Raw genomic sequence first — 17,647 nt, forward strand, 5'->3', positions numbered from 1 at the left:
GCGGGCAGCTCTCTAGGAACCGTGCTGGAGGCAGCAGCCGGGCTGAGAGCTTTCCTAGAAGTCCTTCAGCCAGGCTGAGGATGGGCAGCTGTCGGCAGGTCACCTCTCCCTTGCTCTGTCTCTTCTTCACGCCCTGTCCTCCCCGCCTGGTACCAGGAGCATCCTTTACAGGTCCAGCTTGTGTCCAATTATTGCTGGCAGCCGTGAATGTTAAATAGCATTAGAAAGCATCTGAGACAGTGCAGAAATCCAAGTGGTGAAGTAATTCTCCTTTTGGATCCGACCCAGAACTTCCAGTCGGTGCCTCGTGATGTGTGTGAGGAGAATGTCAATCGGTCGGAGCAAATTGCTGGTGACAGATACACATGCATATCCACGGCCCCAAAGTGCTCGGAGTTATGGAGGGCTCTGAAGCACTCATGAATGGCTGCTTTTTGCCGGCCTGCGATGGAAACAAAACGGGTCATTAATGTTTAACACAGAACCTGATCCTTTCTTTCTCTCTCTTTTTTTTTTCTCCTTTTTCTTTTTTTTTTTTTTTTTTTTTTTGACTGTCAGTTGGAATGGAAAAAAAAAAAAAAAGAAACGACGTCTGTTTTATTCCCAGCAGGAGAAGGTTGGCCAGTGCTCCTGGGGGAGAGATGGAAGGTTTGCAGCTTTCCGGGTTGGGGCAGTGGTTGGGGCTGGGAGCGGAGCGGGGCAGCCCAGGAGCAGCACTGTTAGAAGGGATGTTCTGCTGCTCTGTGCTGGGTGAGGCTGCTGAGCGGAGCGGCCTGCAGACCTGTGTAGCTGAAGGCAGCTACTGATGTTCAGTGGGGATTTTACACCAGTGGGTAAAGATGGATCATGTCAAGGGATGCAAGAGTACGTAATTGCCTTCAGAAACGTGGTGTGTGACACAGAATGCATCACATCTCTGCTGCTGGTGCTGGGAGCTGACAGCTGACGGGAGGGCTGGGGACGTGCTGCAGCATTTTGAGTCTCTACGTATGGCTGTTGGTCACAACGTGCGTTTGTAATACAATTTAAATTGATGACAAGTAAATTGCACGTTGGATCAGCTCTGTGCTGTCTCTCTGTGGTTTCCTGTGTGACAGGAACAAGCCGCGGTGGCTCACAGAAGCCCTTTGCGGGATCCATTGCAGGGCTGTTGAGCTGCACTGTTCATTTTGCATGGAGTGGGACTGACACCCACACTGCACCAGGGGACTTTCAGGACCTGACCTATTGCCCTGCTCTCTGGGAATACAGACCTCCCTCAGTGTGAGCGCCGCTGTCCTCAGTTGTCCCTGGGGCTGAAACCCACCAGGTCAACCCAGAGGCTTGAGAGCTGCAAGGTTCCTCCAGCTGTGTCAGAGGGCTCCATGTAGTTCCCATTACCGTCACCTGCAGCTCTGCATAGACAATGCACAGGGAAAAAAGCAAGAGCTTGGATACTGTTAATGCCAAAATGAAAATGAAGTTATTGATGTCTTCATTCTTAAGCAACCCATGTTGAACATTGCTATGAAAATGATTTTTGTTTCCTCCGGTGTCTCTCCAGTTACAATGGGGCTATAAATCTTCAAATAAAACTATGAATCCCTTAATGTATAAACATAACAAGGAGCAACAAATATATAAAACGTAAGCAGTATGTAAATGTCAGTGCAAACACAAAGTTCTCATCCGACAGCAGGGGGTGTAGGGTCGCATCCCTGGGCTGCTCCAGAGCCATGAGATGTGGCAATGAGGGATGTGGGCCGGGGGTCTTAGAGGGCTTTTCCAACCTAAATGACCCCACGTGATGTGTCAGTGCTCTGGCCGTATTGATGGCCCTGGCTGTTAGTGAGCAGCGTGCACTGAATTACAAGTCAGTTTTATTTCATTTTTTAATTAAATGAAAGCTAAATATAAATTCTGACAATCAGTTAATCAGCGGTTTGATTAAAATCCATTAACATCAGAACTCAATGGCAGGGGGGGTGGGAGGGTGATGGGGGTTGTTTGCCAAGTGCTCCCCGTTGTGCAGGAGGGTCCCTGGGGTCGGTGCTGGTGGTCCATCGGGGGGTGTCTGCCACCTGGGGGCTCCCTGAGCTTCTCTCTCAGCACCTTGGTTGCTCTGTCAGTACAGTGGAGTAGTTCTGGGTGTCTGTGGGCACCGCTCAAGTGGTTTCAGTGAAGGAAATCCACACTGTGAGGCTGGAAACCCACAGCGAGGACGGGCTGCTGAGTAACCCACGGCTGAGGCACAGCAGTGCTATCATGGAGTTAGGTGGCTGATTGTTCTGCTAGAGATGTGTTCTACTTGAGAGCCTCTGGTGGAAATGAAACTACGGACAAATTATTTTAGCCATTCTACAGCAAAAATGTGATCTGACAGCTCTGTACTGCAAATTAACTGTATTTGCTCTGTCTGTGACCTTCTGACATGACTATAGCAGCTGTCACACATCAAACCCCCGGGGGTCTGTGCTGCTCTTGGGGTGGCTGAGGGTGGGCAGCTGGAGGAAAGCTTTGTGCTTTACCTGCTCCTCAGCAGTGTGATGGGCTGCTCCCATCCCTTCCCTCATCTTCCCTGACCAGAGTGTGCTCAGATACACGTGTGCAATCCTATAAAGGCTGCAGTCCCAGCAGCTGAGATGTCCTTGGGATGGAGGTGCTGTGTACGAGCATGGGGCTGCTCTGTGCGGGATGCTCGTGGAGTCGCTGCATTTATTCTTGAGCGAAGCCAGCAGGGAGGGACGCTGGCATTTTTGGTGCAAAAAATATTGGAGTTGAAATTGAATGGGCTAAACTGGAGGAATAAATCTGTGCTTGGTTTGCTTCCAGCACAGGTGCCCACAGGGATGATCTGAATGTGTGAATATGGCTGCCTGAACATGTCTGCTTCTGTGTCTGTTTTTATTCTAGTGTTTGAGGAGAGAAAGAGGCTGTGGTGCATCAGGACAGTGGTGCTGTAAGCAGGGAGGCCCTGAGCCGTGTGCTGGAGAGCTGGGTTGGCCCCTTCCTACATGAGCCCACAGGTTGTCCCCATGGTGGGGATCTCGAGTTGCAGACGCATGTTTGCATCTTGTTACAGACAGGGCCAGTGGAATAGAAGTACAAACACATTCCAGACTGTCATTGGGAAGTCACAAAAGTGCCATTTATTCACTGTTTTTCTGGGCAGCACCATACTTTATGGTTAAAATGGGAGTCAAGTGATTTCATGTACCCTGAGCATGTTAAGGCCGGTCACCTTCATCTTTGGAGCACTCAAGAAAAAGAGATTTTATTAAATACCTTTTTTCTTAGATTCCTCTCTATGCTTTTTAAACCTCAACTGTTAGTTTTAGCTCAATACACGGGTGGTTTCAAAAGGTTTCAGTAGCACATGGGAGGGCTTGCTAGCAGAAGCAATGGAGCGCTGTTAATCTTGGAGTGATATACTGCCTGTGTCAGAAGGAACATCTGTACAGAGCAGAAAAAAAATCTATGAGCTTTGGAAATGGGAGCTAATAAAGTGAAATTAACAGGGTAAAACATGAGCGATAGCCCAGAACTCCAGCGGGAGCCCCAGCCATTGGCACAGGGATGAGCGCTGCCCTGCTGCTTGTGGCTGCTGGTCTGGGCTGAGCATCACAGAGAGCTGCTGGCCTGGGCTCCGTGAGCAGGCTGCCCTCAGCAGAGGTGCTTTAGCACTTGGTTAACATTTGGTTGCTTTCTAGCAAACAACAGTAACAACAAGAGAGCAGAAAAAATGAGTAAAGGAGTAACTTTATAGTTATGGCTTGAGCTCTACATTTCTCCCTTTCTGTCACCTTGATGGCGTTGGATGCTTTGGTTTTTTACAGACAATACAGCTGTGAAGGTTTTTTTAATGAAGGATCCTACCACAGAATAAACCCTTGAGAGCGTCTGGAGGTGAAAACAAAGCGTGGCACACTATAGGCCAACAGAAAATCACTAAAATGCAAATACTGCAGTGACTCGGGGTCCTTATAACACTGTGTGTGCTTACTCTTTTTATTGCCACCCTGTGTGAAATAAAATCCTGCCTGGTGGGGAATATTGAGACCAGCTGCTGCCCTGCCCCACTGCTGCCCTCAGCTGTGTGCTGCAGGGGTTGTGGTTGGCAGCACTCCTGAACCAGAGGGTGTCCTGAGTCCAGTAAGTTGTTGGATTTCTGAGTAGAGCTTGAAAGCTGAAGTCATGGCTTATGTGTTCTGTCTGCTGCTAAAACCTGAGAATTCCTTTGTGGCTCTGCTGTTAATACAGTAAATATCGGAGTAGGCAGAATTCCTGCCAAGTGTTTATCTGCAGTTTCCCTGTATGTTTCCATGAGCTTCAGAGGAACTTATTTATGTCTCCAAACCCATTTAGCCATCAGTTCCTTTCATTTTCATATTACTTCCTTTTCTTGATCTGTTCTTTTTTTCTTTAATTCAAAAAAAAGCATAGGCTGAAGTGTGCTCCCATGTGATATGCCCTACCGACACAGTTACCTCTATACGGTGCTGCAGCAACCAGAACTGTGATTTATTTTATGTTACAATGAAAGAAATGGGAAAACAACTCCCCAGATGTGCTCTGAGTAATTTGAACGTTGTGAAAGGGAACAGATGTTGAAAAGCTCCTACTGTGCCCTGTGTCAAGGCCTGCCTGTGTCTGAGTGTTGATGCTACTGATGGTGCTGATCCCTTCAGTTGTCTAGGAAAAACGTGGTAGGTGACGTAATGAGGGACTTTTGTTGCTGTGGATGTTAGCAGCGCTTTGGGGCAGAACTTGCCAGAATAAAACCAGAGGCTGAGGAAGGTGTGTGGCACGTGGAGGTGAAGTGGTGGCTCATTGCTGTTGGTCGTGTCAGGATCTCCTCGGTTAATTGGGAGCAGGAGGTGGGAAGCTCCATGTGCCTTCTGGGCCATCTCACCCGTGCCACAGTGTGGGATGGTGACCCTCATTTCTTTAGCAGAACTTTGGAAAAGCAAGGCCAGCTGAGTGCTGCTTTATTATAGGAGCATATGGTTTTCCAGGTTAACTTTGCCGCAGGAGCTTTATTTGGGCACCCCTTACCCTTTAAAATAACCAGTCACCATTTCTTTGTTTTTACACCATCATCCTTTCACATCATTGTCTGCCGGATAAAAGATTTCGTTTCCACATCATCTGCTTTTCAGGAAACATCCCAGTATAACTTTGTGTGATTTCGCATGCATTCTAATGTTTACTGATGAAAGTTACAATGCCATAAAGGTGGAAAATGGCTTTAAAAACCTTTTTGTCCATAACCATGGAATATATTTTCCTGCCTCCCATGCCCTGCCTTCAGCCACTGCTCAGATCTGCAGCCTGGAGGTGCCTTTCACCCACACATCTTTCCTTTCCCATCTCATGCAGAGAAAATGCTGATTAATTTTTCTCTATCTGCTTTTCTCTCATTCCTCTAATTTTCCGCAGTAAGAGCCTTTCTTAGAGACACAGGCAGTTTTTTCTCATCATTTCTCCTCTGTCCTTTCAATGTGAATCACAGAATGGCCTGGGTTGCAAAGGCCCACAGTGCTCATCCAGCTCCAACCCCCTGCTGTGTGCAGGGTCACCAACCAGCAGCCCAGGCTGCCCAGAGCCACATCCAGCCTGGCCTTGAATGCCTGCAGGGATGGGGCATCCACAGCCCCCTTGGGCAACCTGTGAACAGTGCGTCACCACCCTCTGTGTGAAGTGAATCAGAACTGGATGGAATCTCCTCCATCTCCACATTTTGCAGTAATTTTCTCTCATGTTAGACTTGTGCTGAGCTGCTCATCTTTGGAGGAAGCTTTTTCCTTCATTCCTGATTTCTCCCCCAATTGCTGAAGAAAAATGCGATGTTCCACTTTTCCTGTTGCCTGACTCCCTTTCACTCTTTCTTCAGTGTTTTCCATGAATGATTCCCAGCTCTTATCAGATCAAGTTCTGCTGCCTCCATCTCCTCCTCCCTGTGAGCTGATGGGAAGTGAAACATAGGAGAACTTTGCCCAGTTTCATGTAGGAGGAATCTCACTGCCTGGCAGTAAAGTTTTGTATGTTGTTTCTTAAGACCTTCCGTCTGTTTTTATTGTCTTATGCATTTAGGAAGTATTTGCTCCCATTTCTTCTTGGATCCAGTGTCCCCCGGTCATTTGTTTCTCTCATTACACATTTGCATGTACTCTCTGTTCGTTTCTGTGCTGACTCAGGCATGATTTCTCTTCCTTAACCTTCCATTGACCTTCTTTTGCCCCACCAGTGCCATGAACAAACGTTCCAGCATTGGTCCATAACTTATTTAAACAAACCTCTTAAAATTTATTTTTCTGCTCTCGCTTGTAGTAATTTTCTCTGTATTTTCTACTACTGATGATGATGATGATTGTTATTGTTGTTATTATTTAGTTGTAGCATTGGAGGGCCAAGCATTATTTATGTTGTTTGTTCTTGGTTGACTTTTTTCCCCTACACGTCTCAGTGTTTTTATAAACCCATTAGTATTTTGGCTCGTATACTACTTTGTTACAAGGATCTGAGGAGAAACTACTCATCTTGATTTCTTTTCCATGCTGGCCTTCTGCATGGGGTGAAATGAGGGTGTTACCTTGCATCCCCCCTGCAGCGCTGCCCCACACCTCCCAGCTGGGACATCTGAGCGCCGTGTGTGCCCATCTCCTGGTCCTTAGCAGCTTGGTAGTTCCTGAATAGACACTAAGGGCCATATCTTCAAACTGGGCTTTAACCTCTGTCTATAAAACACGCATTTACCTCTACGGAAAGACACTTTTATGTGCAAGTTGGGTAATTAAAATTTTAATCACCGTTTCCCAAGTGAAAACAGTATTTTCTGCACAGAAATAGAAGGAAAGTTTAGAGGCTTCCTTCCATAGAACTATTTGCTTGCTCAATAGAGTCTGAAATGACTTGTTTGCCTTAACAATAACAGAATGAAAAATCCTTAACAAATGCACTTTGCCAACTATCCAGAAGGAAAGGAGCCAAGCAAATCACTGACCCACAGAGCTGACCTTGTTTTATCCCCTGGCATACGGACCTGTCTAGCATTTGATGGGCATGTTCCAGCTGAGACATCTTCTATTTCTGCAGAAATTATGAGCTGCTTTTAAGCTCTCAGAATCATAATTGGATGACTCGAATTGCTGGAAACATCACTGGTATCACCTCCCCATTTTCTGATCTGCTCATGTGTGGATTTGGAGTGAACGGGAGTGATTCCAGGACACAGACAATGGGCTGTGTCCCACCCGGGGGCTTGTGAGCAGCAAAGCTGGACTCGATCATCCTTTATGGGTCCCTTCCAAATCGAGATATTCTATGATTCCATGATTCTCCTGTTTCTTGATAGCTCATGGCAATATGAATCAGCTGGACGTATCGATAAAACTTATCTGTGCTGAATCATCATCCATGAATTTCAAGCAATGCTATGACAAGCCATCGAAGGTGTGAAAGTTTTGCCTGAACAGCAGCAGCACTGTTTTGTGCATAAGACTGCACATAAAACTGACGCTGACCTGACACTTGTGAAAGATCTGTCTGGATAAAAGCAGCTTCACCATATTGTCTCAGGTTGCAGAAATACATCCAGTGGATGAAGCCGGGTGTTGTGGTTTATGGAACAGCCTGTTTTCAATTATCCCACTCAATCCCTGCAGTCTCTGTGGCCAACTGAGACGGCGGGAGAAGCTTCATTTTCCTCTGAAATATATTTCAGCATTGGGGTGAGCAATATCTCCAGTTTCTTGTGCTGTTGGCAGTGTCCCCAGTCTCTGAGTGCGTCGCCGTGTTCACCCAACTGGTGGCCCTAAGCTCAGCCTCCATTAAAGGCGGCGACTCCTACATTTGAGAAAGCCTTTATTCCTTTTCGTCACTGCTGAGCTCGTCTTGGAAGCCAACTGAACAAATGGAACGTGTTCGGCCACAGGAAAATGTGCCCTGGGGGATATTTCTGTAGAGAAGAAAGGCTGCAAGGGCCCGTCGAGCTCTGCAGCTGATTTACAGTGTCATGGGTGACAGAATATAGCCCAGAATCATGCATGGATCATTTGTCACATTCTTTTTTCCAAAACCACCTTCTGTGACTCCAGCAGATGATGGGTGTTGCCGTGTCCTTGTGTAATTCAGGCTTACATGAAAATTTATTTAGTATCATGCTCTGACATTTTAGATCACTACTATTACAAACGCTTGTGGCTGCTCTGACTTTGGTGGTGCTTGTGTGCGAGTCAGTGCACCATTAAAAGGATTTCAAGTTTTATGGAATTTTACCTTTCTGGTTTTTGTGTTTTTTTGTTTTTTCTTTGTTTGTTTTGGTAATAAACACACTTATTGCATAAGAAAATCTTCCAGAAGTGTGGCACAGCAAGGGGTGTGAGAGCAGGAAAATAAGAACTTCTGTGCTTTTGTGCTGCAGGAGGTGCCAGCCCAGATGCTCCTCAAGGATCGGAGCTCCTCATAGCGGTGAATGGGCTGTGGGGAGGAGCTGGCTTCCCATCCTCCCTTTATGCCTATGTTGTGCTTGTTTGTGCCTGCTGGCAATGAACTCATCTGGTATGATTCATATGAAATATACATGTGGATATATTACTTACAGTGGCTCTGATTTCCCACTGCTAACTGCCATAAATTAACCTCAGGAAGACAAGATAGTGCCGGAGGTTTCTGAGGTCCACCTCCAGATGTGGGCTGACGGCTCTGCAGGCTCTCAGGAGGTTCTGGTTCAGCCGCATCTTGGGAGGCATTTCAGAACCTCGAGGTAAGGCCAAGTGGTCAGAAGGGCCTGGAGCCCCCGAGCTCACTGCTGGGACCTCAGGATCACATCTGGAGACAGAAGGAAAGAAAGCTCTTAGGCTCTTCAGAAGGCAGCAGCTTCAGCCTTTAAGGGCTAAGCTGGATTTTTCTCTCAGGCTTGAATCCTCATTAGGTTCCTCCTTACAAATGCATCTGGCTGCTTTTATTTTTTGATATTACAAGGTATATTAAACAAATATTTTCTCTTGTGTACCAGATAGCAGTGTTTGGTAGTGCTTCATACTGTATTGTTTGTGTGATTGTCTGAGATTGTAATGCTCTGCTTCAGTTCCTCACATTTTGATATCTGAAAGCATAACGTATTAATTTTGTTAATGACTTCCCAACAGCTTGCATTTGGTTTACTAGGACAGCAGAGGCTGGCAGTGCTGTGCTGTGTTTTGATGCCCATTGCGTTGCGTTACACACAATGTTCTGTCTCCTGTTGAAAAGTGGCAACACCTAAAACAGAGTATCCATCCCACTGGTGGTTACAGGAAGACCTGTTCTCCTGTAAGGATCTTGGCTGTCCTTGGGAAAGTTCCGTTCCTGAAACACTGGTGAGAGGATGAAGAAGGGCAGTGCTGCTTCCTAAAGCCCTTCAAACTTCCTTACTTTCTGCAGATGTGTGACGGATGGCACTGAGGTCAGTGCAGTGTGTGGGTAAATACAGGACTCCTGCACCGGAGGGCAGATGTCACAAGGTCGGTTCTCTCTGCATTGTGCCTCTGCTCTGGGATTTACAGGTTGTGAACAGACTGTTTCAAGAAGTGGACAGAAGTCTTTCATGATCATTAGTAATCCACTTACGTGTTGTAAGTAGTTGAGTATGTAAGAATGAGGCCCTGCCACGTTGACAAAGCTGATTCAATTTATGATGCTCTGCAGTGATAACCATCTGCATTTATCACTTAATCCATAAGAGAAGTTTTTATGGTATAAAACAAGTTGTCTGTGCATTGAAAATCTTTGTGCTGGCAGCAGTTGCCCTTATTACATCCCGACTGGGAAGGACGCAGTGTCACAGGGAAATGTGTCTCACAGCCTGGTTCACTTTTCATTTTAAGGGCTGTAAATCAATGAGAGCTAATAGGCAGAACAGCATCAGTACGTGTAAGGAAGGATGCTGAGACGTTCCCAGGATAGCCGTGCTGTGTTGGTTGGTTATGTGGGCTGGGCAGGCACTTAACTGATATGTTCCATGCTTCTTTGTAGCCTTTTTATTTTTGTCTCTTTCTTTGTTTCGTAACTATCAGAGCAGCATCTGAAGGTCAATGAAAAGTAGCTTCTTTATTGATAGATACGTATTGGTGATGCTGGGTTGGGCTTGGTGATCTCAGAGCTCTCTTCCATCCTTAGTGATTCCTAGTGGGGAAACCCTGGTGTGCAGGGGGCAGCTGGGCTGCGTGATCACGAGGTCCTTTCCAACCATGGTGATTCTATGGTTTAATGTTACTGTGATAGATGACAACATTCTGATGCTTTGGGAACCTTGTGTAGAATGTAGAATTTTGGCAGTGACTCTGAAATGAACAGTTTTCTTGCCACGTTTGTGAAAAGCAATTAATGACTGCGTGGCCTATGGATCTCCAGAGTGCTTGGTAGCTGCAGCATGCTTCCTTACACATTGCTTTGTCACAGTGCTTCTGCTTCAAGAGAGCCTAGGCCACAGTGACAGTATCCTACAGTTAGAGACTGATCATATTACATGCATGAAAAACAAGTGAAATAAAGGTGGGAAGGCCAACCTATTTTAGGCATTTCTTAGCTTCAAAGTATATGATTTTCCAGCTTATTTTTAAATAGTTTTTTTGCAGGGGACCTGATAGAAGGCCATTGTGCTGCACACAATGGGGAAATAACGGAGGCGACTAGCCAAGAGCAATAGGCTGGTTTTCAAAGGCTTGCAAGTATTATTGTTACTGGGCCTATAAATATTGTTTAAAAGCCTTTTAGAAGACATTTTTCCCCTAGGGGTGCTGTACAAAGCAACAGTGTTCTGTGGTAGAATGTCCTTAATACAAGGCTTTTAGATATTGGTACTTTCCTTAACGTCTTTATTCTAAAAATACTGAATAAGAACATTTCTGATGTGTCCTTTTCTTCCCCTCTGAGATATCTTCTTGTCCTGGATCACGCCTGGCTGTGGATGTGGGTGGCTGGTACTGCCTATCTGTGTGCCATGCAGCTGCCAAGGGATGAGATTAAATTGTGCCAGTCTGCAAATGAACAGGCTTCATTATTTATCGAGTAGCTCCATTTCATAGGGAGATTTCTGTATTTTTCTCTAATTTCCATCCGTATTTTCAGTATCAGGTTGTCGGGACTTGGTTTGTGGCTGCTTAGGACACCTCCTCCCTCTCCACGCAGTGTGCTGAGCACCCTGCAGCTCTGAGGAGCCCTGCTAGAGCCACAGCCTGCCTGGGGCAGCCTGGAAACTGCAGCTGGGCAAATGGGGGAAATTCAGTTCCAGAGGAAATTTTCTTTGGAAGAAAGACTGTAGAAGTTCTTCCAGAATCACTGTTTGAGAAATGATCAGTTGAGCTGATGCATTCTGATATAACCCAGATGTTTACCATTGAGTTTGTTAGAGGATATAGGAGCTTCAAATGGAAAGTTACTTCAGTGTTCCATTCTAAAAAGTTTCAGTTGGATCTTCTTTAGTTTATCAAAACAGTTTTACAACTTGAAAAACAACTGTCTTGTAAGAACATGTTTGTACGATGAATGTGTGGTTCCTCCTTGCCCACCATTGGTTCAGCTGAGCGTCATGGCTGTGTTTCTTTCCTCTTTCTTCAGCATCAGAAAAGTATGGTAGTGGCACTGAGGGATGTGGTTGGTGGCCATGGGCTGGGCTCAGCCACGGGGAGCCTGGATGGCTTCCCCGAACTCTACTGAGCTCAAAGTGGGACCTGGGTTATGAGAGTTTTGGTTTTTTTTCCTCGAGCTTCTGACCTGTTTCTTTCACATCTGCTCACAGCGCTGAGCGAGGAGGGGGGGCACAAAGTTTGGCAGTTGTTTCATGTTCTGCTGGCACTGACATTAAACAGTGATGAAAAGTCTGGAGTTCCTGAAAGTGAGTTCTGAAGAACTTTGCACGAGGTGCAGAGTGGCTCCTGGGCCCTTCACTGACACGGGTGGTTTCATTCTAAATTATCTAATTGGCTCATTTCTTTATAGCAGGTTTTTGTTATTTTACTATTCTATTGCATTACTAGAAGGATGTCCATACGGTTTATCTTTCAGCATCAAATATCTATTGTAATAACTCCTATTCATTGTGATCCATGGTAAGTTTCAAGATATCAGGGCAGGCCTTGTGTAGAGATAAGTTTGATTTCAGGAGATGATCGGCCGTCCATCAGGAAGCTGTGGCTGTGTGAGCTGATGGGAGCTGGAAGCTCCCAGTTTGGAGGCGTGACTTTGCCCTTCTTCCTTTCATTTTTCAGTCACTTTCATTTCACTTCATGCATTTGGAAGTTAACTGGTCAGGCTGGGTTTATGTTAAGTGTAGAAAGTGTAAATTAAAAGATAGGCAGCTTGGAGCATAAGCACTGCTGTAATGACTTCATTCAAAGCAATGTTCTCAAAGGAAGCACTGACCTACTTGCTTGAAACTGGGCCCTCTTTGACCAGACTTAATTAAAGTTCACTCTTTCTTTTCCTGTTTAAGGAACCTGCTACATGAAAAACTGTTGTGAATCAAAATGGTCACCACGTAGAAGCCTGCAGCAACGAGTGACTAGTAAGTGGATGCTCAGTTTCTCCTCAATAAATATTAACGTTCTTGTAATTGGAGCTGTTGAATGGATGCACATGCATGGACTGATTCTGAAAGGGTGCCAAGCAGCAGCCACTAGATTTTCATCCCAATGCCTGAACAAAAAGGGGAAGCAGAATCATTTGAATGGATTAACTGACAATATAGTGTGGAGAGAGCTAAATTGCAAGTTCTTTAACACTCCCTCATTCATTTTAAAACAAGCGTTGCTTTTTAGTTATTTCAGCTGAAATCTGCTGAAACAAATGGTGCTGGTACAGATGTACACGAGTGCAGCTGAGTCCCCACTCCACTGCAATCATCCTCTGAGGGCCGGGATATCGGGGTGTGCTCCCTTCAGAGACAGAAATCCAGGAGTCTTACAGTCAGAAATGTGCTGCTGCAGCTTCACAGTGTCAGTAGAATCTTATCAATGAATTGTTTCCAGCTTGGAACTGAAGGTTTTGTCTCATTTAATAAGCTGTAAATCTACTTGAAAAGGTTACATTGCAGTTAGTTAAAATTCAGATCTATTCAGACAATGATAACAGTATTGGTGCTTCTGAAGGGTTTGCTGTATTTTTGTTGTTAATGGCATTTTGAGCAGAAGGAAAAGAGATTGTTTGCAAGGCAGGCACTCAAACAGAAGTGAATAAGCACAAAAGGAAGAGTGAGCAACAGGCAGCACCACTGGAGAAATTTCTCCATAGATTCTGTTGCCTCTTTCTGGTAAGAGTAGCTTTTTTGTTAATATTACTTCTTCCTTCTAAAATGTGATCATTATACTGCTGGGACTGGAGCAGTGAAAGTGATTGTACACATAAAGTTCAAAGCTGCTCCAAACAAATTCTCTGCTCTGTGGCAGGATGAGGGGCCCTACTGAGCCGTGCTGTATCAAAATGGCATTGTGGTATCAGAACATCTGCCAAGCTGCTCTGGCTTGTAGGAGTGTTGGTACAAATTACATGATGTGCACAGTTTGTTGGAAGTATGTTATGTACTATATATGTGTTATAATTGAAAACAAAGCCAAATTGCAATAGTATACATAACAGAAATGCTAAGTCAGGGCTTGAAACAGTGATGCAGCACCTGATGGGAAGGCAGGGCCAGCTCAGGGGGGCTCAGGTGTGTGCAGTGTAAAGCAATGCAATGCAAGGCAATGCAATGCAAGGCAAGGCAAGGCACCTGAATGACTGGAAGGGCTGGAGCCAGGATCCACCCCTTCGCAGCCCTCGTTTAAGGATTGGCAGTGGAGGTGAAGGCATCTCACTGGAGATCCCTGCATACCTGAGGCCTTCTAAGGGTAAGTGGTTCCTATCTTTTGTTTCTGTGTCCACAGCTGCTGTATTTGAGCAAGCTCTCACTTGCTGCAACTTAGGACTTTGTTACTATGCTGCCATTGCTGCGCTTTTCATCACATTGCAGTTTATTAACCATTTAACTGTGTATCCATGTTTACTTTTTGCATGGTTACCAAATGCATCTTAATTGACTTCAATTAACTTATTTAAAATTTGGAAAAGACAAATAGGAAAAGTTACATTGCAAGCTCCAAACAGCTACAAAGTGCCCAACCCTGGGCCATGGGGTTCCCTGCTACAGACTCTTGTGCTGTAATTATGTGGGATGGGATCTGAGGTCTTCAATAAAGCTGAGCTCTTACTCAGTTTTGATAATGCTACTTGATTAGTACAAACTGTACTCAGGATGTATTTTTGTTTGCTTCTCCTGGTTAACTTTCTGGTGTTAAATTGTGGAGCCGTTATCTCAGGAGAGCTAAATGTGCAATAAATAAATGTAGCAGTATGGATTTAGGCCAACTGGGAGCCCAGTCATTTTTATTGTGTAGACACTGATGGAAACAAATGGAATTTCACCTGAACATGATGGAGTTCTTTTACTGTGAGGCTCTAGGCTTTAAAGTTTCACTTTTGGAGTTACTCCAACAGCAGGGCATGGTCTTGGCAGGGCTTTGAACCAGAGGCCCCTCCAGCTATGGCTGTTCACTGGTTCCAGTGCCTGTCAGCTTTTTCCTCCTTTCAGTTTGGCGATGAATTTAATTTTCCTTGGTTAAAAATGTTGAAGAAAGAAACGTGTAATGAGGCATCAAACTGCTGAGGAATGAGGCTTTTTTCTTTTTGCAAAAGGTGCCAGTAATAATTTAAATCTAATGGCTTCTGTCTGTCTGGGAGACGTTCTGAAGGCATTGCAGAGCTGATGCCTTCTTTAAGGCAGCCCTCTCCATTCACTGTATCTAACTTTGTCTACTCTGAACATACAAAAAAACAGGGCAGTGTGCCTTAAAAAAACTAAATCTGTGTTGTTTAAGTTGTAGCAGACTAGTCAGAGACTCCAGTGTTATCCCTGATGTGGAGTTGTGTAGATTATCTTTCTCCGTGTTACTAATAATGCCTTTTAAATAATGGCTTTATCTGGCTAAGTGATTGAGATGCTTTCTGCATAAGCAACTCTCTTTCCAAGGAGTGCTGTCTGCATCTCATGCAACACACGGAGAGACAAATGCTCAGAACTGTATTATCTGTTGAATGTAGAGCAGTGCTGGAGAGCTGAAAAGCTGGTATTTGTTGCCTTTCCAAAGCTGGAGTATTTGGAGCTGTGTTTCAGCAGTGGCTTTTGGCTCTGCTGGCAGCCTGAGCAATCACTGCTGAAATCCATAGCAAATGTGCCGTTATCACCAAACCGTTTGTGGTATTCATCCATGTGATGAAGTAACAAGTAAAGCAGGAGGGGCTTTACCCAGGACCTCATCCTTGGGTGTGTTGTGCTGAATTTCTCAGTTCTGTTAAGGAGATCAGGTAGATTCCAGCTACTTTATTTTTGCTGTTTTGGAGACGTGGGAGAGCCTTGCTAGGAGAAGGGTTTGCCATCCTAGAAATTAATGGGCAGGTGCTCAGGATTATAAAGGCTGTCAGTCAGGACTGTTTACAAATACTCGTATGCCTTTCTGGAAAAGCGTAAGTGATGTCAGTGCTGTGTCTTTAGGTCAATGGGCCCAGACTCCATCTCCTGAAGCTTTAGTGAGAGCGTTTCTACCACATGAGAGGAATTAATCAGACCCACTGGAGCTGCTGGCCGTTAGCGGTGCTTCTGTCCCTCCTCACCCGGAGAGCAGGGTTAGATGTGACTGAGGAGAATTCCTGGGGCTGTCAGAACTTGCAGCTGAAGAGCTAATTCTGAAGTGTGAGCATTTCACCTCCGTGATTCACCAAATGCCAGAATTCAATTTAAACAAAGCTTTGAGATGCTTTAATTTCTGTTTCAATTACTTGTCACTAAAAGTTCAAAATAGTGTTTGGTGTCATTTGAGATTATTTGACACAACATATGGATGTTTGTATATACAAAAGTCAAAATATTGTCTTTGTTTCATTTTATTTCAACTTCAATCCAGTACAAATCGATACAATTGGCCTCTTTTTCTTGGTCCAGATTTCCTCTGTGTTACAATGAAACATCTCAGCGGTTGGGATCAGGAAATATTGGACACCTTGTGAGTGTGTCGAGGAGCAGCTATTTTCAGTCATCTAGAAATGTTATCGCAGTCTAACACATGGGTGTTGAAAACAGCTGCTCCTCTAATTAGTTCAGTGAGTATTTCATTTTTCTACATGGCTGCTAATGATAAGACATGCCATAGTGATGCAGCAGGAAGTCACATGGAATGTACTAAAGGTGTTTTTACACAAAGGTTTGGTTCTGAAATTGGAACTTTGGAAATTCATTTTGCAACACTGACCTCATACAATGCCTTCCAAGAAGCCGAACAACAAGTTTGGAACGGGGATAAATCTAATGTTCTGTGTGCTGACTGTCATGAAGCTTAATGGCATCTGAGCTGTTAATTAACGCTACCTCTGAGCTTTTTGAGCGCAGTGTTGTGTGCATTACTTTTGTCTCTGTACAGAAATGTAGATATTTAAATGTTTTCTGTAATGTGCCCAACATTTGTAACAGCAGTGCTGGAATTATCAATTTTAGACTTACTTTTAGTTCTATCAGAGTAGTGACTGATCAATTGCATTTAACCAGAAATCAGCAGCGCGCAGCTTTGTCTTTGATTCTTCTCTTTCCCTTACCAAAAAAACGCTCAGGTTTTGTGCAACTTGTCTCTTGTGCTTTGAAGACAAGAGAGTTTCTGTGTGTCCTCACACTGGGAATCTGTGTGTCACTTCTATATGCTAACAGCATTTTTTAGTTAGTATGCAACCAAAGACAATTCCACTTGACTTAACATGGCCCAGGTGAGCCAACAGGTTGGACACCTGTGATTTAAAAGTACAGAAATATATGTTTATGTACTTCTGAAGGGAAGTGTTTACGTGCAAAATTCAAACCTTGATTTTGTCTGAGCGTTGAGCTGAGATTTTGTTGTGAGTCATCTTTAGTCACCGCAGAGTCTGACATTTCTGTTTGGAAAGGGCAATGCTGTACACTTAGGCGGAGGAGTGTGGCTGATTTAAATGTTTTATTGACTGATGGAATGTTTTGGGAGTGGAAAAGAGGAGGAAGTGAACATCCTCTGTTTGCCTCCTCTCTTATCTTTGTTTAACATCGTCAACTTCAGTGGCACTCGGTGCCAGAATGGTGCACTCCTTCTAGAATCAGCTCCACTCGTAACACGTGCACTTTGCATGTAGATGAGCCATGATGAGCCATTGATGTTGAGGAAACAAATGCAAGAGGCTCAGAAGGTCCCAACACTGCGGGTTCAAATGTAGCTGCTGTCAGTGTGTGGAGAACAGTGAAATTCGTAGAGTTTCCCAAGTTGGAAGGGGCCCATAAGGATCAAGGGATCATGGAGCCCAACTCCTGGCTCCCAGTATTGGGAGCTGTTCTCCTTGTGAGAGGTCTGGGAGCTATGGCATGTTATACTGTATTTCAGAAGATCTCTCGTCAAGCTTTTGAATTTCAGATGTCTGTAAGCTGAGGGTTCTTTTTAGGAAAATTCCCTGAGAGAAAAAAGAAATAACTTGAGGAAATTTTGAGCAGCAACTTGCTCTGAAGCAGCGCGAGCTTCCTTCTCCATCAGACTGACATCCATGGTAATCATCTTCTAAACCCAGAAGACAGGCTCTTTGTCTGCTC

General features: G+C 44.7%; 1 protein-coding gene across 25 annotated transcripts in view; it reads left to right on the forward strand.

Annotated features, from left to right (window-relative positions):
- Positions 1-17,647, forward strand: part of LRRC7 (leucine rich repeat containing 7) — a 164,654-nt gene that overhangs the window by 71,638 nt on the left and 75,369 nt on the right. For all 25 annotated transcript variants that reach the window (XR_014933066.1, XR_014933067.1, XR_014933068.1 and 22 more), the window contains one exon: positions 12,452-12,523. The gene's annotated coding sequence lies outside the window, so the exon portion shown is untranslated. The remainder of the gene's footprint in view (positions 1-12,451; positions 12,524-17,647) is intronic.

Source organism: Coturnix japonica, chromosome 11, assembly GCF_054131305.1.
Source record: "Coturnix japonica strain WE chromosome 11, WE-NBRP24, whole genome shotgun sequence".
Classification (NCBI taxonomy): Eukaryota; Metazoa; Chordata; class Aves; order Galliformes; family Phasianidae; genus Coturnix; species Coturnix japonica.